General features: G+C 36.7%; 1 protein-coding gene across 9 annotated transcripts in view; it reads right to left on the reverse strand.

Moving 5' to 3' along the window:
- Positions 1-20,819, reverse strand: part of SPIDR (scaffold protein involved in DNA repair) — a 609,776-nt gene that overhangs the window by 67,354 nt on the left and 521,603 nt on the right. The window lies entirely within an intron of this gene.

Consider the following 20,819-nt stretch of genomic DNA (forward strand, 5'->3'; position numbering starts at 1 on the left):
AACCATTTTATTTTATTATTATTATTATTATTATTAATTTATTTTTTATTTAATTTCGGCCTAACAGTATTCATTATTTTTTCACCACACCCAGTGCTCCATGCAATCTGTGCCCTCTATAATACCCACTATTTTAAAGATAAGGGTGTAGGGGCGCCTGGGTGGCTCACTGGGTTAGACTCTGCCTTCAGCTGGGGTGATGATCTCAAAGTCCTGGGATCGAGCTCCACATCAGGCTCTCTGCTCTGTGGGGAGCCTGCTTGCCCCCTTCTCTCTCTCTGCCTGCCTCTCTGCCTACTTGTGATCTCTGCCTATCAATAAATAAAAATCTAAAAAAAAAGATAAGGGTGTATAGTAAAGTACATGCTGGGAAAGAAGAAATAACAAATGATGAACAAAGGAATGCTAAATCAGAAGCAATGAACTTTCTTTTCTTTTCTTTTTCTTTTTTTTAAAAGATTTTATTTACTTATTTGTCAGAGAGTGCATGCACAGCAGGGGGAGCGGTAGGCAGAGGGAGAAGCAGACTCTCTGCTGAGTGAAGAGCCTGATGTGGTACTCTGTTCAAGGACCCTGAGAGATCATGACCTGAGCAGAAGGCAGATGCTTAACTGACTGAGCCACCTAGGTGTCCAGGAAACAATGAACTTTAAATAATGCTTAGAACTGGACTTCCTAATTAATTCTCCCAAGTTCATAGGGCCCTCCCTGATTTACAACAGAGGCAAAGGTAAACCTTGTCTGAAGGAAATCACCTTTAATTTAATCATTAGTTGTCATGGAGTAAAATCAAATAAACATGTGCCTGAATAAAAATCTCTAGTACAGGGGACCCTGGGTGGCTTAGTTGGTTAAGTGTATGCTTTCAACTCAGGTCACTGTCTCTCCTCACTGGTCATGTTCTCTCTCTCTCAAATAATTAAATAAAATCTTCAAAAAAAAATCACTAGTATAAGAAAACAATTTACTATGTAGGAAGAGTAAAAAACAAAACAAAACAAAACAAAACAATAGACCTCCCTAGGATTTGACATATTAGAATTAAAAGATATGAAATATGGAATAATTATTTTAAAAAGGTAAAATCACAAAGATATAAATATAAAGCAAAAAGATATACAACATTACTTGGGAGATTTGAAGAATGAAATAGAACTTTCAAAAAGGAAACACTACATTTTTTGAAATAAAGAAGTTATTAAATAGGTGTAAACAAATGGTTACATGCACCTGAAGAGTGTGTATCTGTGAACTGGGTTATAAATTTGAATAAATTACCTAGAATGCATGTTGAGAGCTGAGATAAAAAACATGAGAGGAAAGAGAAGTACAGAGGATAGAATGAGAAAGTGTAACATTTGTCTAATAGGAATTTCAGAAGAACAAAATAGAGGAAGGAGAAGCAACAATTCTCACATTTAGGAACTGCAAATTTTCTCCCCAAATGATGAAAGAAATGAATCCAAATATACAGGAATAGAAACAAGTACCAAGCAGGACGACTAAAAGGAAAGCCTTCCTAAGACACATACTGTAATAAAACTAGAGAATGTCAAACACAATGAGAAGATTCTAAAAGCAAGAATGGTGAAAAGACCATCTGTAGAATAAAAATTTGATTTACATCAGCCTCCTAAAAAGAAATGAATGAAGCCAGACAATAGAGAAATATTTTCAGAATTCTGGAAGCCATTTCAAAACTATGTACCAGCAAAACAATATTTCATGAATGATGGTAACATATAGGCATTTTTTAGATAAAGAAACATGATGCACATTTTCCACCTACAGAGCCTGAAATATTTACTACTTATTAATGCATAATTTCTAAATTATGCATTTTAGGAAGAAGGAAAATATACTGGGAAAAAGGTCTAAGATAAAAGGACTACTGAACATCAATATAAACAAATCAAAACAGACACAGGATAAAATAACACCACCATCAATAATATCAATTAATGAAGGGGTTGCTGAAAAACTGGAAATGGAGAGCAAGTAGGTCAATGGGGGTGATGAAGTTCAAATGGTCCCAAGTGCTTATATCACTTAGAGTTGGATGAAGATTTAAAACTAGACTTCACTGAGTATTTACATCTGGTAAAATTTCAAGGATAACCACCGAAAGAATAGAAATAGGGTGTATAACTTCCAAATAACTAGATGTAGAAAAAAAAAATGGAATGAGAAATATGGGCAAAAACAAAAAACTCCAAGAAAAAGCACAAGAAAGGGGCAGAGAGATGTAAGGTAATAAGTTTGATGGTAGAAACAAATCTATGTACATTTGAAATGGAATAAAAATGATTTTTTTAAAAAAAGATTTTTAAAAAATTTATTTTACAGAGAGAGATCACAAGTAGTCAGAGAGGCAGGCAGAGGAGAGAGAGAGGAGGAAGCAGGCTCCCTGCTGAGGAGAGCCCGATGCGGAACTCGATCCCAGGACCCTGAGATCATGACCTGAGCCAAAGGCAGCGGCTTAACCCACTGAGCCACCCAGGCGCCCGGAATAAAAATGATTTAAACTTGACAATTAATAGGCAGAGTTTGTCATGTTCAGTTTGAAGGAAGAAAAAGAAAAAAATGATGTTGACAGGAAACTTTCTAAAACAAAGGTTCAAAGGGCGAAAAAAATGTTTTGGGCAAATATTAATCAAAAGAAGGCTGAGAAGTGGTTTTGAGACTATAGTAAATAGATTCTAGGAGAGAAAGGATTATTAAGGGTAAAGAGGTCACTAATATTGATTTTTTAAAAGCTTAATTTATCAGAAAGATATATAATTCTAAAACTGTATGCTCTCAGCCTTGAAATACATGAAGTATAAACTGACAAAACTACAGACAGAAGAGAACAAATCCAACATTATTGTGGGGGATTTCAACCCATCCCTGCCAAATTGTTAAGTCAATCTAAGGAAAAAATTAGTAAGGATTTGAAAAACTTGCACATACCTAATAAGTTTGATTTGTTGGCTAGGCAATTAGAAAAACTGCCCACAATTAGAGAATGTGCATTCTCTAGTACACATAGGACATTTATAAAATCTGACCAGACACTGGGCCTTAAGGCAGGACTGAATGAATTTCAAAGAATCAGTATTGTATGGGACACACTGTATATCTACAACATAATTAAATGAGAAACCTAACAAAAAATGTATACTTTGGAAAATCCTCCATTTAAAAATTTTACAACATCCTTTTCAACTCATGGGTCAAATATGAAATCATAGCAGAAGAGAGACAGAATTTTGAACTAGTTGATAAAAATACCACATGCCAAAATTTATGGATTACAATGATACCTTAGGGAACTTGTAGTCTTGAATATAATAAAACATGATCACTTTTTCTTTTTTATATAGATCTTTAAATTAGTTTTTTATGTACTTATCATAAATTCTACACCTCAGCCAATTACTAAAATATTCCTTCAGGGTGCTGAACCTCACATGCACTGTGCCTTGAAGAGGCTCTCCTGGAGCCTTTGCTTCACTCAGTCTGGACTGGTTAGCACAGTAGTCATCCTAGGATATCTTATCAGAAAATCTGAGGGATTTACTTTGCTGCTTTAGTATGTTGGATCTCCTATTTTTCATATCCTATATATTCCTTTCTTAATTGACTTCAAGTTAGTAGCTCATATCTTCTAGCTCCCTAAACAGGGGGAATTAAAAGCTAAAATCTTTGAACCCATTCATGAAATTGTCAATAATCTACCCTCAAAGTTTATGGGCAGTTTGGCTGGGTATAGATTTCTAGATTGGAAATAATTTTTCTATTCCAAATCCAATACTGTTTTTTGTCTTCCTCCTTTCTCTCCAGGAGCTGAGCTTTGTTCTAGTTCCCAGGGCACTGACATTTCATGGTGATATTCCTTGGTACAGATCTGTTTCTATGTACTGGGTGAGTAATATCCTTGGTGGGTCCTTTCACAGTGGAATCATGTCTACTCTGTCATTTAATTGATACTTCCTCTCCTTCTTTTTTTCTCTTCTTTCATTCTGGTTATTGGACATACTAGACCAGTTCTTTAAGTTTACTAACTTTTCTCTCCTATTTTCCACTAATTCTGTCAGTTCCCTCAGCTTTGTCTTCCAATGCTTCTAATTAGGTTTTTCATATTATCTACTTTTCATATGTTAAACTTCTAAGAGTTCTTTTTTAAGCTCTGAAAGATGTTTTCTTTCCCCTTAGTGTCCAATTTTGTTTTATGGTTGCAGTATCTGTAACTTCATTTAAGAAGCTTTCTTCAGGCCCCTGCTATCTGTTCCCATTTAAGAACAGAGCTCTAACAAGCTTCCTGGACTCTCCCAATGGGTAGGAGGAAGAATCCATCAACCATGAACAACACATGGGTAAATAGGCTGGGCCACTTTATGGCTGGGGAATCTCAGATGTTAGTATCTTTACATCTCTTGATAAGGAAATTGCTCAGGAAAGACTATGTTTCTTGGCATTCCACTGTATGTCAGGGTAAGGGAGGAATGACCACTCAACAGTGTGGAGTAGTGAATAGGACATGATCAATTCCTAGACAGACTTGCAACTAATCATCTCCCCTCCCCTTTCCTCCCTCCTTCCCTCTTGCCCTCCCCTCTTCCTTTCTTTCCTTCCTTCCTTCCTTTTCTCTTTTTCTTTTCCTTTTTTACTAGAGAAAGAGAATCTTAAACTGGGTGTGGAGTCTGAGACTGGGCTTAATATCACCACTGTGAGATCATGACCTGAGCCAAAATCAAGAGTTGGTCACTTAACCAATTGAGCTACCCAGATGCCCCTGTTTTTATCTTTTCTTTTTTTTTTTTTTTTGTCCTTTTCATCTGTTACCATAGGTAGTAGGAAAACTGGACATGCAAAAAAGAAAAAAAAATCCTTAATTGTTATCTCAAATTATACATAAAATTTAACTTGAAATAGATCATAGACCCAATCAGAAAACTAAAACTTGAGAAGAAAACACAGGAGAAAAATTATTGCAACCTTGGGGTAAGTAAAAAATTAATTATTTTGAAATTATCAAAATTAAAACTTTTGCTCTTCAAAAGATGCCATTAAGAAAATGAATAGGCGGGGCGCCTGGGTGGCTCAGTGGGTTAAAGCCTCTGAGCTTTAACCCACTGAGTCATGATCCCAGAGTCCTGGGATCGAGCCCCACATCAGACTCTCTGCTCGGCAGGAAGCCTGCTTCCACCTCTTTCTCTGCCTACCTCTGCCTACTTGTGATCTCTCTCTCTCTCTGTCAAATAAATAAATAAAATATTAAAAAAAAAAAAGAAAAGAAAAAGAAAACGAATAGGCAAAGCACAAACTAGGAGAACATATTTACTAAATATACATGTGACAAAGGACTTGTATTTAGATTACACAAAGAACTATAGAACTTATAATTGATAATAATAAAAATAATGATATCCTATATCAGAATAAAAAGACAAATAATCCTATCAAAAATATGGATTAAAGATATAAAACATCACAAATTCCATTTCTATTAATTTCTTGACTAGTTAAATCCATAGAGTCAGAACACAGAATGATGGTTGCTAGGGGTTAGGTGGGGCAGAAATAAGGAGCAACTGTTTCTATATATGGGATTTCCTTTTGGACGAAAATATTTTGGAACTAGAAAGAAGTAGTAATTACATAAGACCATAAGTTTTATATTATGTGAATCTCATTTCATTGTAAAACAAAATGGATGAAAGATATGAATAAACATTTCATCAAAGAAGATGCACATGTGGCCAATAAACACATAAAAAGATGCACAACACCGTTAGTCATAAGGGAAATGAAAGTTAAAATCACAATGAAAAACCACTACACATATACTGGAAAGGGTGAAATAAAGAAGGCTGATGGTATCAAGTTTTGTTCAGGATATGGAAGAAATGAAACTATCAGATTTTAGGTGGAAATGTGCATGTTATAGCCACTTTAGAAAAAACTTTGGCAATTTCTAATAAAGTTAGACATATACTTATCATATGGCTAGTCATTCTACTCCAGGATTTTTCCAAAAGAAGTAAAATCATATGTCCACACAAAAACTTACAGATGTCTATAGCAGCTTTATTAAACAATAGCCCAGGGCACATGGGTGGCTCATTTGGTTAAGCCTTTGCCTTCAGGTCAGGTTATGATCCCAGGGTCCTGGAATTGAGTCCTTCATTGGGCTCCCTGCAGCAGGCAGTCTGCTCCTCCCTTCTCCAGTCTGCCTGCCACTCCCCCAGCTTGTTCTTTCTTTATCAAATAAATAAACAAAATCTTAAAAAAAAAAACAATAGCCCCAAACTGGAAACAAGACAAATGTTCAGTAATAGCTGAATAGATAAGTAAATTGTGATATACACTTACAGTGGAATACTACTCAGCAGTGAAAAGGAACAAACTCTGACATACAGATAACTTTTGAAAACATAGTGCTGATGCTGAGTAGAAAAAAAAAAATGAAAAGTATATAAAAGGCAAAGTAAATCCACAGTAATAGCAAGCAGATCTGTAGTTGCCTGCAATGGGAGTCAGGAGAGAGTGACAGCAGAGCGCATAGGAAATTTTGGGGGGCTATAGAAATAATCTATGTCTTCACTGTGGTGGGTATTAGGTAGTAAATACATTTGTTAAAACCTGCTGCTTAAATGGGTGCATTTTATTGTATGTATGTAAACTGTATTGCATGTAAATTATGTAAAAAAACCCCATAAAAGCATAGAAATATAAAAAAAAAAAAGCTTGTAAAAAGACCTTCAAAAAGTTGTTTAAAGAAAAAAGGGTGGGGTACCTGGGTGACTTAGTCAGTTGGGACTCCCACTCTTGATTTTTGGCTCAGGTCATGGTCTCAGGGTCCCAGGATTGAGACCCACGTAGAGCTCTGCACTTAGTGTGTAAGTCTGCTTGAGACTCTCTCTCCCTCTCCTTCTGCTCCTTCCCTGCTTTCTCTCCAAAATAAACAATTTTTTAAAAAAATAATAAAGATAAAAGGGTATAGGAGATAACTTGAAGAAGATTCTACTCAATAATTATCCAGAAGATTCTGGATAATTATGGAGAAAAGATAGGAAAACTTATTAGTACCTCTGGCTCCAACTCAGTGTGCTAAAAACTGGCAAACAATGGGAAAGAATCAAATGCTTAAAAATCCATTAGAAAAATATTATGCTTTGCAAAGAGGCATTTCCTCTTGTCATTATACATGAACTTTGAAAGTAAAACTGATATCATCTAAGCATGTTTTATTGCACATCTTCAGAAAATACTGAAAACCACTTGCTTTTAGAGATAGTTGCTCTCAGAGTATGAAATTATGAATATATTTGGATATTTAAAAAAAAGGAAAATGCATTACTGATGTTTCATGAAACAAAACTTAAAATCCTTTCATGAAATCTTCTCCATTAGAAGGAGCCACATACAAACTACTAATTCCACCCTAAAAACATGAGGGTTAAAACCGCTCCCATGTTCTCTATCTGAGCTACAGGAGGCTCTCAATAAATACTCCTTCCATGTTTGAGAGAATGAATGGGGCTCTGTTGTGAACACACAGCAAACTCGCATAATATCTAATTGCACAGTGTTCACAGAAATAGTCATTCATGTATTCACTCACTAATGCATTCATTTGAAGCTCACTTGGGCTTATACTTTGTAGGATATGTAAAGAGGGAAAGTTTCAAATTAAAATATAATTGAGAAATAAAGCATTGAGCAACATTAACACCTAACCCTAATATAATGCATTATGGCTAATTATAGCATTCTCATATTATCTGTTTAACCCTTCAACTGAGGAAACTAGGCATTATTGTTAGGTGAGTAAAGCGAGGCTCAGAATGTTTAAAAAACCAACCCAAGATAGTAAGGAGGGAACAGAATCAGGTCTAAAGGTAAAGCAGTTGATTTGGTATTTTTGTGCTATCATATCGCATTACAGTAATCAGTTATATGAATGTAGAAGAAGACTGATTAATTTTGCAGAGTGGAGCTGGAGAAAGCATCCCAGAGCAACTAGCAGTCCAGTCTGCAAGGCAAGCACCATGAAGGCAACAAGGAATAAACTCATGACAAATTGCATGATGACCATAAAGTCCAGAATATCTAAATCTAATCTTTATTGAGGGCAATGATTTTCCCCAGTGCTAGGTCAAACTATTTAAAACATACATAAATTGTAACTAGTGTACAATGAGGCTACTTATATAGAAGAACTTTATCCACTCTTTAACTTTCAAAAGATAAATTTATTTATTTATAGAGAGACAGGAGGGGAGGGACAGAAGAAAAGGGAGAGAGAGAATCTTACGCAGGCTCCATACCAGCACCAAGCCCAATGCAGGGCTCGATCTCACAACCCTGAGATCATGACCTGAGCTGAAATCAAGAGTTGGACACTTAACTGACTTGATTTCCAGGTAACCCAAAAGATACTTTTAATGTTTGACAAGAATCATATTAGAATATTAAGGTCAGAATGTAAGAAATTTATGCTAAATTATCATTTTAAAGGCTGCTAATGTAATATAATGAAAAGGAAATACTCTTAAATTAAATCACTTGAATACAATTTTATTAACTGTTCTATACTGTACGACTTTAGTCCGAACCCCAAGTGGGAAAGAATGAAAGATTACTCTTTCCTAATATTGTTCTATTTAAATCAGTATGCCATGTGACAGCAAGATGAAAGTATACATTTTTCTGTTGAATTTATAATGTCTTTTTTGGTCCACAGACCATTTCATATCATAACTTCTTGGAGGGAAGTACTTTAATGTTTTTTCCTCAAAGGCCTATTTATCCCCTAGTTACTCCATCACCTGACTTGCCTCTCTGCTCCACGTCTAATTAGGGAGGCTGAGGCAGAAGCTTGGGGAATCAAGGCTTCATTTCCTAAGGAGACAGACTCAGGCTTCCTGTAAGTGTGATCTTGTACCAGCTCAATTAATGCCTGCTTGACTATACTGATGCATCCAGTGCTGTTTTTTGTAAGCATTATTGTTTGTTAATATATACAAAAGTCAAGATGACTCTAAAGATCTCCGTGGATCTCCTTTATAAAACTAGAGGGAATTTTTGATAGCCTGTGTTGAAAATGGAGAAATGAGGAATTAACTAGTACCTTTTCTTTAAATCTGTTATGATATTTGCCTTTATCTTAAATAACCAAGGAATGGTGCTCTTTTTTATTCTTTTGCCCTAGAGAAGAGATATTAATACTATCTTTCTCCCTCTTTTGTTCATGCCTGGCCACACACATTCTCCCACATTGTCCTGCTCACACAGCTGAAGCTCAGTAGCTCAACAGCTCGGGCCTGAGATGGAGTCACTGTCCTCATTGGTTCAAATGAACTGGAACTGTGCCATTCAATAGACAGTCCAAACCAGAGTCAGCTCATAAGCAGCACACAAAGAATTCTACCATCTTGTTGCTGCTTCCTGCTCAGCAAATACTACCTCCTACAGTCAGTGCTAGTGTGACAGGTCTGAACAGAAAAGGGTCCCCTGATAAACTTGTTTTTCCTGAATTGCCAGAGATGTTCCCCATAAATAACATCATATTCAAATGGTTGAATAGGAAGGTTTCTCAGGGAGGAAAGACATATCATGTTAGTAACTCTGGGATCCTAAAAAAGTTACTTACTGTATGAACTTGAATTTACTCGAGTATCTTAACATGGGAATAAAGGAAACTGAGAGGGCTGTTGTGAGCATTCAAGCAATGATATAGGATTCAGCACAGTGAGTGGCACAAATCTTTCCTTTGCAGGGTCTTTAGGCCAATTTTATAATATATTTTCTCCATTGGGGTGCTTGGGTGGCTCAGTGGGTTAAAGCCTCTGCCTTCAGCTCAGGTCATGATCCCAGGGTCCTGGGATGGAATCCCGCATCAGGCTCTCTGCTCAGTGGGGAGCCTGCTTCCTCCTCTCTCTCAGCCTGCCCCTCTGCCTACTTGTGATCTCTGTCAAATAAATACATAAAATATTTTAAAATAATGATAATAATAAGGATTGGGAAGGCTGTAGCAAAGTTGTCATTATGCATAAATGAAATGATTTTGTAAAACTGCACAAAAATAATACAAATAATTTTAATAAGATTGATGGATTACAAAAGTTCAATATATTAAAGTCAACTGTTATTTCTACTCACCAGCTACAAAGCAACAAACAAACAAAAAACTATTTAAAATATCAAAGTCATAAATGAGCTAGACATAAATCTAACAAAAGATGTTCAGAACTATATGGAGAAAATATTTTTTTTATTTTTTATTTTTTTTAAGATTTTATTTATTTATTTGAAAGAGAGAGAGATCACAAATAGGCAGAGAGGCAGGCAGAGTGAGGGGGGGAAGCAGGCTATAGGGGGGGGAGTGAAGGGGGGAAGCAGTACTATAGGGCCTTCAGCACAATGCTGAAAAGAAACCAATGACACTGAGCATTCTTAGCCTGATTTTGAATAAAATTTCTTCAGTGTTTTACAATTAAGAATGATGCTTGCTGTAAGATTTTTTGGTTGATATCCCTCATTAAGTTAAACATTCTCAGTCTGCTAAAAAATTTTTTTAATAATGAATGAGTGCTGAACCTTATCAAATGCATTTTCTGCATCAATTGAAATGACTGTTTTTATCTCTGCAAAAGTTGTAAATGACAATTTCAGCTTTTTAAGTTATTTTTAAAAAGATTTAATTTATTTGAGAGAGAGAGAGAGCATAAACACGGAGGAGGGACAGAGGGAAAGGGAGAAGCAGAGTCCCCACTGAGCAGGGTGCCTGACATGGGGCTGGATCCCAGGATTCTACTATTATGACCTGAGCCGAAGGGTGAGTGACTGAGTCACCCAGCCACCTCTACAGTTTTTTAAGTTAGGCAAGTTTCCTGAGATAAAGCCAAGATTCTATTTGCTACATTTTGTTTAGAAGTTTTCCATGTGATAATGACCTTTATTTTGCCAATTAGATTTGATTTTATTTCTCATAGCAAGCCTATTTACAGTAGCTTTATACAATCAGTTGACACAGATTCTTTTTTTCTTTGAAAACTTTGTATAAGATTTGGGGCGCCTGGGTGGCTCAGTGGGTTAAGCCTCTGCCTTCAGTTCAGGTCATGATCTCAGGGTCCTGGGATTGAGCCCTGCATGGGGGGGTGTCTCTGCTCAGCGGGGAGCCTGCTTCCCCTTCTCTCTCTGCCTGCCTCTCTGCCTACTTGTGGTCTCTGTCAAATAAATGAGTAAAATCTTAAAAGAAAAAAAAAAAGAAAAATTTGTATAAGATTTGAATGACCTGCTTTTCGAAAGTTTGAAATAATTTAGTGATAAAATGAATTGGATCTAGTGCTTTTCCTGGGAAGATTTTTAACTATCAACTCAATTTCTCTAATGATACTTGGGCTATTCGGGCTTTCTATTTTTTGACTGAGACATTTTGTTAAGATATATTTTCCTAGTGATTGCCCATTTGGTCTATATTTTTACATTAACTAAGATTTGTATATACATGTATATTTTTATTAAGTTTTTATTTTAATTCCAGTATAGTTAACATAGAGTGTTATATTAGGTTCAGGTGTATAATTAGTGACTCAACAATTCTTCTTTTTTTTTTTTTTTAAGATTTTATTTATTTATTTGACAGAGAGAAATCACAAGTAGTCGGAGAGGCAGGCAGAGAGAGAGAGGGAAGCAGGCTCCCTGCTGAGCAGAGAGCCCGATGCGGGCCTTGATCCTAGGACCTTGAGATCATGATCTGAGCTGAAGGCAGCGGCTTAACCCACTGAGCCACCCAGGCGCCCTGACTCAACAATTCTTACAACACCGGTGCTCATGACAAATATACTCCCTAATCCCCACCATTTATTTAACCCATCTCCTCATCCACCTCCCCTCTGGTAGCCATCAGTTCTCTATAGTCTGTTACTTGGTTTCTCTCTTTTTTTTCCTTTGCTTATTTGTTTTGTTTCTTAAATTCCACATATGAGTGAAATAATATGGTATTTGTCTTTCTCCGCCTTATTTCACTTAGCATAACATTCTCTAGTTGCATCCGTGTTGTTGCAAATGACAAGGGTTCATTCTTTTTTAGTGCTGAATAATATTCCATTGCGTGTGCATGTATGTGCATGTGTGTGTGTCTGGATGTCCCTGTTCATTTGTCTATTGGTGGACACTAGAGCTGTTACCATAATTTTGGTATTATAAATAATGCTGCAAAAAAACATAGGGGTGCATAAACAATGAATTTTGAAACACTGAAAAGATATAAAATAAAATGGAAATAAAAAGAAAATAAAATGTGAAGTGGGTATAATTTTAAAAAACAAACAATCAAAAAACATAGGAGTGCATGTATCCCTTTGAATTAGGGTTTTTGTATTTTTTGGGTAAATACCCAGTAGTGTGATTACTGGATTATAGGGTAGTTCTACTTTTAACTTTTTAATGAAACTCCCTACTGTTTTCGACAGTGGCTGTTACCAGTTTGCATTCCCACCAACAGTGCATGACAGTTCCTTTTTTCCCACATCCTTGCCAGTACTTGTTTCTGGGGTTTTTTATTTTAGCCATTCTGACAGGGTGTGAAGTGGTATCTCACAATAGTTTTGATTTGCATTTTCCAGATGATCAGTGATGTTGAGCATCTTTTCACATGTCTATTGGCCATCTCTTTGTCTTTGGAGAAGTTTCTGTTCATGTCTTCTCCCATTTTTAAACTGGATTATTTGGCTTTTAGGTCTTGAGTCTTTATATATTTTGGATATTAACCCTTTATTGGATATATCATTTAGAAATACCTTCTCCCATTCAGTAGGTTGCCTTTTAGTTTTGTTGGTGTTTCCTTCACTGTGCAGAAGCTTTTTATTTTGGTGTGGTCCCAATAGTTTATTTTTGCTTTTATTTTCCTTGCCTCAGGAGACATATCTAGAAAAATGTTGCTTTAGCTGATGTCAGAAAAATTATTGCCTCTGCTGTCTTCTAGGATATTTTTTGGTTTCAAGTTTCACATATAGGTCTTTCCCCCATTTTGAATTTATTTTTGTGTATAGTGTAAGAAAGTGGTCTAGTTTAATTCTTTTGCATGTAGCTGTCCAGATCCTCAACACCATTTGTTGAAGACTGTCTTTTTTCCCACTGTATATTCTTCACTCCTTTGTCAAAGATTAATTGACCATATAATTGTGGGTTTTATTTCTGGGTTTTCTACTTTGTTCCATTTATCTATGTGTCTATTTTTGTGCCAGTACTATTATTTAATTATATCTTCTTTTTTTCTTTATGACTTTTAACATAGAATTACTTAACATTCCAAAGGACCAACTCTGAGCTTTGCTTATTTACTGTTCCTTTATGCCATTAATTTCTACTGTTTATAATCTCATTCTATTTTCTTTGTATTTATTCTATTTTTAACAATTTCTTATATTAGAAGATTAGCTCATTTATTTTGAGCCTTCCTTCTTTCTAAAGTGAGCTGTTTAGACTACAAAATTTCTAATAAATATCAAATTAATGATATCACATAAATTTTGATATTTAGCATTTTTATTATTTACCAGTTCTAGGAATTTAAAATTTCCATTATTGTTCCTTTTTTAATCCATAAGTTATTTGGCAGTATTTAAAAAAATTTCCTATAAGGATTTAAAATACGTATTTTTTAAATTAACTAATTTAATTGTACTAAGTCAGAGAATGTGTTTTCCAACAATGATACTTTTAAATTTATAGAAAATATGGCTTCGTTGTTAAGTAGAGGGTTTTGTACATAATGTATAAGTCATGTTATTTAAAAGAATGCTTTTTAAATATTCTGTCTTTACTTTTTTGTCTGCTTCCTTGATTACTTATTGCAGTATTTATCCCACAAATCAAAAGATTAAAATAACAATTTTTTCACAGTGTAAGTGGGTTAGAAATTCATCATCTTGATAGCATTTAGTGCCAGGCCCTCTTACTCTCAAAAGGCCACTAAGAGCCAGGCTGGCTATTACTATTCTTGCTTAGCACAAAATAGACAGACGATCAGAAGGATTTGGTATCTTGCCCAAGGCTGTACAGCATTAAATAAGACAATTCAAAAAATAAAATGAATATGTAGGGGTGCCTGGGTGGCTCAGTTGGTTAAAGATTTGACTCTTGATTTTGGCTCAGGTCATGATCTCAGGGTCCTGGTATCAAGCTCCCTGCTCAGAGGGGAGTCTGCTTGTTTCCCTCTCCCTCCACCCCTCCCTCTGCTCTCACATACATGCACATGCTCTCCCTGTCTCTCTCTCTCTCTCTCTCAAATAAATACATCTTTTAAAAAAAATCGAACTTTAAAAAAATCAATGAAATAAAATGAATACATAAACATATTTGATATATCTCTTTAAATGCACAAAAATGGGAAATTATCAACATAATTTCCAGAGCTAAGCTCTATCTTACTTCAAGTTCAGGTGAAACTGATCTATATATTGCTGTAGTTTGCAATAAATCTCCAATAAATAAGAAGCATGTGGCCTAAGAGAACTCACTGTGCTGATGGAATGTTCTATACCAAGTGTAGTCAAATGTGGTAGCCACTAGCCACATGGGGCTATTGAGTGCTTCAAATGTGGCTAATGTAAGGAAATGAATTTTAGATTTTATTTAATTTTAATTAGTTTAAATGTAAAAAACCACCCGTGGCTACTGGCGACCCTATAGGACAGCACCGTCTAAAGGCATAAGAATAAGAGAAACCCAAACTCTAAATAGTTAACTGGTTGAAACCTTTCAAAGAGCAGTAAATACAAAGTGACAGCATAACTGAATAAGAAGTAACAGTCTATATAAAAATATTTCCAAATTATGTTTTATCAAACACTAAAATTCAAAGATGTTAATAGGCATTCCTTGAAAATCATCATTATCATCAAGATGTTTCTAGCAATATTTTTTCTAAAATATACTTTACCATATCTATGGAGAAAAATATATCAAAATCACATATCATTATTACTGTGTTGAATTCTCCTGGCAAATATATCTTATACCCTAGGACACCAGGAAATCCATGACCTGATGAACATGCGGTTTTAGGTCTGCTCATTGTGCATAAGACTGCTTATGCACATGGTACCCAGAAGAATTTACCATCTACCTTAAGACAACTAAACATTTCCACATATATGTATGACATCATTTAGTATGTTGTGGCTATAAGACATTTATATAGTAAAAAATTATTTTTTTAAAGATTTTATTTATTTATTTGACAGACAGAGATCACAAGTAGGCAGAGAGGCAGGCAGAGAGAGAGAGGGGGAAGCAGGGATCTCCCTGTTGAGCAGAGAGCCTGATGGGGGGCTCGATCCCAGGACCCTGAGATCATGACTTGAGATGAAGGCAGAGGCTTAAACTACTGAGCAACCAAGGTGCCCCTACAAACTTAGTTCTAATGACTCTGTGAATGAAAAAAAATTATTTAAAAGTCAGGGTTCTGTGGATTATAATTAGGTCTGGATCAAACGAGTAAAAAGCTAGACTACTTCAAAATGAACAACTGGAGCCTTTGGTTTTATCAAAAATGAGGGGATGAGTTGTCTAACATAAAACAATTAATGTCCAATCCTCTTGACTTAACCTCAGGATTTAAAGCCCAAAAAGAAAGTGTAATGCAAGTTATTTGTTTCTATTGAAATTTTTAATATTGTCCCATTGCCTCAGGCCTCCATTATGTCTAATGAGAGGTCTATTCTTAATTCACTGGGTTCTCTTATTATATAAGGAGTCATTTTCACTTCTTGCTTTCGAGGTTTTCTCTTTATCTTTGGTTTTCAACGTTTTGATGATGTTTTATCTGGGTATGAATTCCTTAGGTTTATTCTACTTAAAGTTCTTGAACTTCTCAGATGAGTAAAGTTTTCACCGGTCAAATTTGAAATGTTCCAATCACTATTTCTTCTGCATTTTTTTCCTTCTGATATTTTTTCTGCCCTCCTCCCAACTCCCTTGACTTTCTGGCACACCCATTACATGTATATTGGTGCACTTAATGTTGTCCCACATTTCTATGAGGTTCTGTTTCATCTTCTTCATTCTTTTGTTTTCCTCCTTAGGATATTTGCAATTTGGGAGATTTCTATAATAATACAGAAATGATTTATTTTGGTGTGCCCTAATCCTACATAAAGATAGAGTTATTTGAAAGTCTTCACAAATACTTTTAATCTCTAAGATACTCTGTGGTAGTAAATTTGAGATTAAGGTTTAACATTCTATTGAAATTACCATATGCTTTTACTGAAGAATTTTAAATCTGATGAAAGTCTTCAAAATATGTAATGCTTCAGAGGAGTCAAGATGGTGGAGAAGTAGCAGGCGGAAACTACTTCAGGTAGCAGGAGATCAGCTAGATAGCTCATCTAAAGATTGCAAACACCTCTAAATCCAAGGGGAGATTGAAGAGAAGGAGAACAGCAATTCTAGAAACAGAAAATCAACCACTTCCTGAAAGACAGGACTGGCATAGAAGTGAATCCAAAGTGATGGGAAGATAGACCCTGGGGGGAGAGGCCGGCTCCCGGCAAGCGGCGGAGCAATGGAGCACAAAATCAGGACTTTTAAAAGTTTGTTCCGCTGAGGGACATCGCTCCAGAGTCTAAACCGGGGTGAAGCCATGCGGGGTCAGCGTGGCCTCAGGTCCCGCAGGGTCACAGAAGGATCGGGGGTGTCTGAGCGTAGCAGAGCTTGAAGGTATTAGAACGGGGAAGCCTGCTAAACAGACAGAGCCGAAGAGTGAGCTCTCAGCTCGGGGTTACCTTGAACCGGTTGCAGCCTGGGTGAGCTCAGAGCACGGCCAGAGGCCAGGGAGACAGGAGCAAATGGGTGCTGTTCTCTGAGGGTGCACTGAGGAGTGGGACCCCGAGCTCTCGGCTCCTCCGGGCTGGAGACCGGGAGGGCGCCATTTCCATTTCCATCCTCCGGAACTCTACGGAAAGGGCTCAGGGACAAAAGCTCCCGAAAGCGAACCCGAGCGGATTACTCAGCCAGGACCCTGGTAAGGGCGGTGCAATTCCGCCTGGGGCAAAGATACTTGAGAATCACTATAACAGGCCCCTCCCCCAGAAGATCAACAAGAAATCCAGCCATGATCAAGTATACCTACCAAGGAGTGCAGTTTCAAAACCAAGGAGACCACGGAATTCCAAAGGAGGAGAAAGCAAAGCATGGAACTCATGGCTATCTCTCCATGATTCCTTAGTTTTGCAATAAATTTAATTTTTTCTCTTTTACAATTTTTTTTTCGTTCTTCTGCTAAATTTTTTAAACTTTTACCCTTTACTTTTTTAAATGTTTTTTTACTAGTTTATCTAATATATATATATATTTATATATATTTTCTTATTTTATATTTTTTCCTTATTCGTTTTCTTTTTTTAATTCTCTTTTTTTTGGTTTCTATTATTTATTTCTGAACCTCTCTTTTTTTTTTTTAAAGATTTTATTTATTTATTTGACAGACAGAGATCACAAGTAGGCAGAGAGGCAGGCAGAGAGAGAGAGAGAGAGAGGGAAGCAGGCTTCCTGCAGAGCAGGGAGCCTGATGCGGGGCTCGATCCCAGGACCCTGAGATCATGACCCGAGCCGAAGGCAGCAGCCCAAACCACTGAGCCACCCAGGCGCCCCTTTCTGAACATCTTTTTATCCCCTTTCTCCCCCCTCACGATTTGGGATCTCGTCTGATTTGGTTAAAGCATATTTTCCTGGGGTTGTTGCCACCCTTTTAGTATTTAATTTGCTCCTTCATATACTCTTATCTGGACAAAATGACAAGGCGGAAAAATTCACCACAAAAAAAAAAAAGAACAAGAGGCAGTACTGAAGGCTAGGGACCTAATCAATACAGACATTGGTAATATGTCAGATCTAGAGTTCAGAATGACAATTCTCAAGGTTCTAGCCGGGCTCAAAAAAGGCATGGAAGATATTAGAGAAACCCTCTCGGGAGATATAAAAGCCCTTCCTGGAGAAATAAAAGAACTAAAATCTAACCAAGTTGAAATAAAAAAAGCTATTAATGAGGTGCAATAAAAAATGGAGCTCTCACTGCTAGGGTAAATGAGGCAGAAGAAAGAATTAGAGATATAGAAGACCAAATGACAGAGAATAAAGAAGCTGAGCAAAAGAGGGACAAACAGCTACTGGACCACGAGGGGAGAATTCGAGAGATAAGTGACACCATAAGACGAAACAGCATTAGAATAATTGGGACTTCAGAAGAAGAAGAAAGAGAGAGGGGAGCAGAAGGTATATTGGAGAGAATTATTGGAGAGAATTTCCCCAATATGGCAAAGGGAACAAGCATCAAAATCCAGGAGGTGCAGAGAACCCTCCTCAAAAATCAATAAGAATAGGTCCACACCCCGTCACCTAATAGTAAAATTTACAAGTCTTAGTGACAAAGAGAAAATCTTGAAAGCAGCCCGGGAAAAGAAGTCTGTAACATACAATGGTAAAAATATTAGATTGGCAGCAGACTTATCCACAGAGACCTGGCAGGCCAGAAACAGCTGGCATGATATATTCAGAGCACTAAATGAGAAAAACATGCAGCCAAGAATACTATATCCAGCTAGGCTATCATTGAAAATCGAAGGAGAGATTAAAAGCTTCCAGGACAAACAAAAACTGAAAGAATTTGCAAACACCAAACCAGCTCTACAGGAAATATTGAAAGGGATCCTCTAAGCAAAGAGAGAGCCTACAAGTGGTAGATCAGAAAGGAACAAAGACAATATACAGTAACAGTCACCTTACAGGCAATACAATGGCACTAAATTCATATCTCTCAATAGTTACCCTGAATGTTAATGGGCTCAATGCCCCAATCAAAAGACACAGGGTATCAGAATGGATAAAAAAACAAAACCCATCTATATGTTGCCTACAAGAAACTCATTCTAAGCCCAAAGACACCTCCAGATTTAAAGTGAGGGGGTGGAAAAGAATTTACCATGCTAATGGACATCACAAGAAAGCCCGAGTGGCAATCCTTATATCAGATCAATTAGATTTTAAGCCAAAGACTATAATAAGAGATGAGGTAGGACACTATATCATACTCAAAGGGTCTGTCCAACAAGAAGATCTAACAATTTTAAATATCTATGCCCCCAACGTGGGAGCAGCCAACTATATAAACCAATTAATAACAAAATCAAAGAAACACATCAACAATAATACAATAATAGTAGGTGACTTTAACACTCCCCTCACTGAAATGGACAGATCATCCAAGCAGAAGATCAACAAGGAAATAAAGGCCTTAAATGACACACTGGACCAGATGGACATCACAGATATATTCAGAACATTTCATCCCAAAGCAACAGAATACACATTCTTCTCTAGTGCACATGGAACATTCTCCAGAATAGATCACATCCTCGGTCCTAAATCAGGCTTCAACCGATATCAAAAGATTGGGATAATTCCCTGCATATTTTCAGACCACAATGCTCTGAGGCTAGAACTCAACCACAAGAGGAAGTTTGGAAAGAACCCAAATACATGGAGACTAAACAGCATCCTCCTAAAGAATGAATGGGTCAACCAGGAAATTAAAGAAGAATTGAAAAAATTCATGGAAACAAATGATAATGAAAACACAACGGTTCAAAATCTGTGGGACACAACAAAGGCAGTCCTGAGAGGAAAATATATAGCGGTACAAGCCTTTCTCAAGAAACAAGAAAGGTCTCAGGTACACAACCTAACCCTACACCTAAGGGGGCTGGAGGAAGACAAGAAAGAAACCCTAAACCCAGCAGGAGAAGAGAAATCATAAAGATCAGAGCAGAAATCAATGAAATAGAAACCAAAAAGTAAAAATAATAGAACAAATCAATGAAATTAGGAGGTGGTTCTTTGAAAGAATAAACCCCTGGCCAGACTTATCAAAAAGAAAAGAGAAAGGACCCAAAGAAATAAAAATCATGAATGAAAGAGGAGAGATCACAACTAACACCAAAGAAATACAAACAATTATAAGAACATACTATGAGCAACTCTACGCCAACAAATTTAACAATCTGGAAGAAATGGATGCATTCCTAGAGACATATAAACTACCACAACTGAAACAGGAAGAAATAGAAAACCTGAAGAAACCCATAACCAGTAAGGAGATTGAAACAGTCATCAAAAATCTCCAAACAAACAAAAGCCCAGGGCCAGATGGCTTCCCGGGAGGAATTCTACCAAACATTCATTTATTTTTTTTTTTAAAGATTTTATTTATTTATCAGAGAGAGAGGGAGAGAGCGAGCACAGGCAGACAGAATGGCAGACAGAGGCAGAGGGAGAAGCAGGCTCCCTGCTGAGCAAGGAGCCCGATGTGGGACTCGATCCCAGGACGCTGGGATCATGACCTGAGCCGAAGGCAGCTGGTTAACCAACTGAGCCACCCAGGCGTTCCTCTACCAAACATTTAAAGAGGAACTAATTCCTATTCTCCTGAAACTGTTCCAAAAAATAGAAATGGAGGAAAACTTCCAAACTCATTTTATGAGGCCAGCATCACCTTGATCCCAAAACCAGACAAGGATCCCATGAAAAAAAAAAAAAAAAAGAACTACAGATCAATATCCTTGATGAACACAGATGCGAAAATTCTCACCAAAATACTAGCCAATAGGATTCAACAGTACATTAAAAGGATTATTCACCACGACCAAGTGGGATTTATTCCAGGGCTGCAAGATTGGTTCAACATCCGCAAATCAATCAATGTGATACAACACATTAATAAAAGAAAGAACAAGAACCATATGATACTCTCAATAGATGCTGAAAAG

This window comes from Mustela lutreola, chromosome 3, assembly GCF_030435805.1.
Source record: "Mustela lutreola isolate mMusLut2 chromosome 3, mMusLut2.pri, whole genome shotgun sequence".
Classification (NCBI taxonomy): Eukaryota; Metazoa; Chordata; class Mammalia; order Carnivora; family Mustelidae; genus Mustela; species Mustela lutreola.